Source organism: Panthera uncia (genome assembly GCF_023721935.1).
Source record: "Panthera uncia isolate 11264 chromosome C1 unlocalized genomic scaffold, Puncia_PCG_1.0 HiC_scaffold_4, whole genome shotgun sequence".
Classification (NCBI taxonomy): domain Eukaryota; kingdom Metazoa; phylum Chordata; class Mammalia; order Carnivora; family Felidae; genus Panthera; species Panthera uncia.
The window spans coordinates 81337911-81342685 of record NW_026057585.1 but is presented as its reverse complement, the minus strand read 5'-3'; positions in this window follow the sequence as shown (position 1 = coordinate 81342685).

Genomic DNA, 4775 nt, shown 5'->3' with positions numbered 1-4775 from the left:
ATGGAATGCTAATCACAATCACTTTGGTTGAGGGCAGAGGGCAGAGTCTGAGGGTGGGCACCTAGTAGGGCCACCCAACCCCATGGAATGTATATTTGTAAAGAGTTTGGCATGGTGCCTGGCACAGAGTGGGGACTCAGTGCATGCTAGTCCCCTTCCTTCCTCCTTTCTCTTCAGTCTTGGGAGAGTTGATTGGACAATGATAGAGGGAGATTTGAGGCATAGTGTAAGAAATGGTCACACTGCTCTTGGAGCAGACTGCTTTTGCTGCATGACCTTGCTAAGGGAACTGACCTGCGAAGGGCATGCTCAAGGTCAAAAGTCATAATTTGGGTTTGTGGACCATTGGGCGGTGCCAGGATGCTGAGCCACCCTTTCTGCACTTACACATGTTCTCAGTTTTGCCCAAGTCTGCAGTTGTGTAAAGAGATAACCTGTAGATTCCTTTGGATTCTCAAAGGCATTTATGACTTGGGAATGGTTAAAAAAGCTGCTGCTCTAAGGGAACATCCAAACACTGACATGGCCCCATATTCTCCTCCATGCTGTCCTAACCTTCTATCTGGTCTCATTGTCACAGCACAGTGTGGGGGGGCAGTGGAAGAGATGGAAGGGGTGATCCTGAGCCCCGGCTTCCCAGGCAACTACCCCAGCAACATGGACTGCTCTTGGAAAATAGCGCTGCCTGTGGGCTTTGGTAAGTCTCCATGCCCAGGCCCCAGTGCGTAAAGTAACCATTCCCTGCAACTGTTCAGCATAACCTTGGCCAAGACAGTATAGCACTCTGCCTCTCTATTTCCTCATCTGTTTGACCTCTCGTACGATTGTGAACATCAGTTAAGAATGGTAGAAATGAATACTTTGGGCACATAAAACATAGAGAAAATAATCTTAGGGATGGCCATTATCATTATTATTTGAGTAGTAAGCTGAAATTCAGGACTGTGGAATGAGAAATTACTCAGGGATGGTTGAAAAAGAAAAAAATCTTTTACAGAGACTGGACCTCAAGTTGTGCTTTTAACTTCAATATCCCATTTCTCATCCTAATTAAATTATATAGCCAAGGTCAATACGATATAGAGTTTGCATTCTTTATACGCACATTCTGGCTGGTCTTAAAGATTGGGAGATTTTGTGTGTGTGTGGAGATGGAGTATGCCAGGCACGGGGGTTGACGGGGTGTGGAGGACATCGGTCTGGGTACAAAATTTAATTCCTGATGATTCATTCCTGACTGGGAATATAATTTAACCCCAACATCTCTGTTGGAGAGGTAAATGATTTGTGTTGACGTGGAACTAATGGATCATCTTGCCTGAGTCACTGCCCTGCTCCTAGGGGACAAAATGTCCTGAGGGGATTGCTCCTGCATCTGCCTGCGCTCTCCCACTCTGTGACCTCAGGAATCAAGGCCACCTCTTTGCGTCCTTTACTATTCAGCCTAGAGTAGGTCTTAATGATGGAGAAGGGGCTTTCAGGAGAAAGGGATCCAGTTGACCTACTTCAAATCTGTTCTCAGAGGAGGAAAGGGGTTGGTGAACCTTCAGAGGATGGAGTCTTGTATTTAGAACCATCTTCTGGAGGAACCTGGGGACGGGTGATCAGGGTACAAAATGGTGAGGACTTAAGCAGCCTTGGGAAACTCCAGATTTTAGACAATGGGGGAAGAGGAGCTAGGAGACCTTATAGCTCTGCATCCAGACATGGGCCACGAGAATCTCAGATGATAGAAGGGTGGAGGGAGTGCAGCATCCAAAGGAAAATGGAAGTTTAAATGAGAGGTACGTCATTGTTCTCTGTAAGTCCTGATGTTCAGCCACCAGAGCTCTCTATCTCAAAGGCCTGGGTGCTTATTCAGCCTCTGCTTATAAGCCCCCTGCGGGGTCCAATCACAGAAGACCTTGCTTTCAAGTGAAGGTTGGACTCCAGCGCCCACCCTAATATGGCACCTGGTTTCATTGTGTAAAGAGCCTCTGAATTTACAAGCTTCTACCACTAGATGGCAGTGGTCATGCCCAGTTCTTTCCAAGCCCATTCAATTCAGAAATCCTGGAATCCTTGAAGAGCCCCTTCAATGGACATGCTGCCCACAGTGTTGGGATGATGGATGGGATGCAGACGACATGTCCAAAAGTGATCATTGTCAAACTCCATATTTTGAAAACAATCTACATGTTCATTATTAGAGCAGTGAATAATGTAGTTGGATAATTCATAAAATGGAATTAATTAATATGTAGTTAAAACCAATGAACTTTATATATCAACAAGGATAGACCTTGAAAAACACAATATAAGCAAAAAAAGTTTACAAAACTATATGTACAGTATAACAACACTTATGTAAATGTTCAAGACAAATAAATCAGACATATATTTAAGAATCTAAAAACATGAACTGAAAGATATCTTTCCAATTCATGAGAGTGACCTTCTATTTTTTTTAATTATTTTTTATTTATTTATTTATTTATTTATTTATTTTTTAATATATGAAATTTACTGTCAAATTGGTTTCCATACAACACCCAGTGCTCATCCCAAAAGGTGCCCTCCTCAATACCCATCACCCACCCTCCCCTCCCTCCCACCCCCCATCAACCCTCAGTTTGTTCTCAGTTTTTAACATTATTTTTTTTTCAACGTTTTTTATTTATTTTTGGGACAGAGAGAGACAGAGCATGAACGGGGGAGGGTCAGAGAGAGAGGGAGACACAGAATCGGAAACAGGCTCCAGGCTCCGAGCCATCAGCCCAGAGCCTGACGCGGGGCTCGAACTCACAGACCGCGAGATCGTGACCTGGCTGAAGTCGGACGCTTAACCAACTGCGCCACCCAGGCGCCCCTGTTCTCAGTTTTTAACAGTCTCTTATGCTTTGGCTCTCTCCCACTCTAACCTCTTTTTTTTTTTTTTTCCTTCCCCTCCCCCATGGGTTTCTGTTACGTTTCTCAGGATCCACATAAGAGTGAAACCATATGGTATCTGTCTTTCTCTGTATGGCTTATTTCACTTAGCATCACACTCTCCAGTTCCATCCACGTTGCTACAAAAGGCCATATTTCATTTTTTTTCTCATTGCCACGTAGTATTCCATTGTGTATATAAACCACAATTTCTTTATCCATTCATCAGTTGATGGACATTTAGGCTCTTTCCATAATTTGGCTATTGTTGAGAGTGCTGCTATAAACATGGGGGTACAAGTGCCCCTATGCATCAGTACTCCTGTATCCCTTGGATAAATTCCTAGCAGTGCTATTGCTGGGTCATAGGGTAGGTCTATTTTTAATTTTCTGAGGAACCTCCACACTGCTTTCCAGAGCGGCTGCACCAATTTGCATTCCCACCAACAGTGCAAGAGGGTTCCTGTTTCTCCACATCCTCTCCAGCATCTATAGTCTCCTGATTTGTTCATTTTGGCCACTCTGACTGGCGTGAGGTGATATCTGAGTGTGGTTTTGATTTGTATTTCCCTGATAAGGAGCGACGTTGAACATCTTTTCATGTGCCTGTTGGCCATCCGGATGTCTTCTTTAGAGAAGTGTCTATTCATGTTTTCTGCCCATTTCTTCACTGGGTTATTTGTTTTTCGGGTGTGGAGTTTGATGAGCTCTTTATAGATTTTGGATACTAGCCCTTTGTCCGATGTGTCATTTGCAAATATCTTTTCCCATTCCGTTGGCTGCCTTTTAGTTTTGTTGGTTGTTTCCTTTGCTGTGCAGAAGCTTTTTATCTTCATAAGGTCCCAGTAATTCACTTTTGCTTTTAATTCCCTTGCCTTTGGGGATGTGCCGAGTAAGAGATTGCTACGGCTGAGGTCAGAGAGGTCTTTTCCTGCTTTCTCCTCTAAGGTTTTGATGGTTTCCTGTCTCACATTCAGGTGCTTTATCCATTTTGAGTTTATTTTTGTGAATGATGTGAGAAAGTGGTCTAGTTTCAGCCTTCTGCATGTTGCTGTCCAGTTCTCCCAGCACCATTTGTTAAAGAGACTGTCTTTTTTCCATTGGATGTTCTTTCCTGCTTTGTCAAAGATGAGTTGGCCATACGTTTGTGGGTCTAGTTCTGGGGTTTCTATTCTATTCCATTGGTCTATGTGTCTGTTTTTATGCCAATACCATGCTGTCTTGATGATGACAGCTTTGTAGTAGAGGCTAAATTCTGGGATTGTGATGCCTCCTGCTTTGGTCTTCTTCTTCAAAATTACTTTGGCTATTCGGGGCCTTTTGTGGTTCCATATGAATTTTAGGATTGCTTGTTCTAGTTTCGAGAAGAATGCTGGTGCAATTTTGATTGGGATTGCATTGAATGTGTAGATAGCTTTGGGTAGTATTGACATTTTGACAATATTTATTCTTCCAATCCATGAGCATGGAATGTCTTTCCATTTCTTTATATCTTCTTCAATTACCTGCATAAGCTTTCTATAGTTTTCAGCATACAGATCTTTTACATCTTTGGTTAGATTTATTCCTAGGTATTTTATGCTTCTTGGTGCAATTGTGAATGGGATCAGTTTCTTCATTTGTCTTTCTGTTGCTTCATTGTTAGTGTATAAGAATGCAACTGATTTCTGCACATTGATTTTGTATCCTGCAACTTTGCTGAATTCATGTATCAGTTCTAGCAGACTTTTGGTGGAGTCTATCGGATTTTCCATGTATAATATCATGTCATCTGCAAAAAGCGAAAGCTTGACTTCATCTTTGCCAATTTTGATGCCTTTGATTTCCTTTTGTTGTCTGATTGCTGATGCTAGAACTTCCAGCACTAT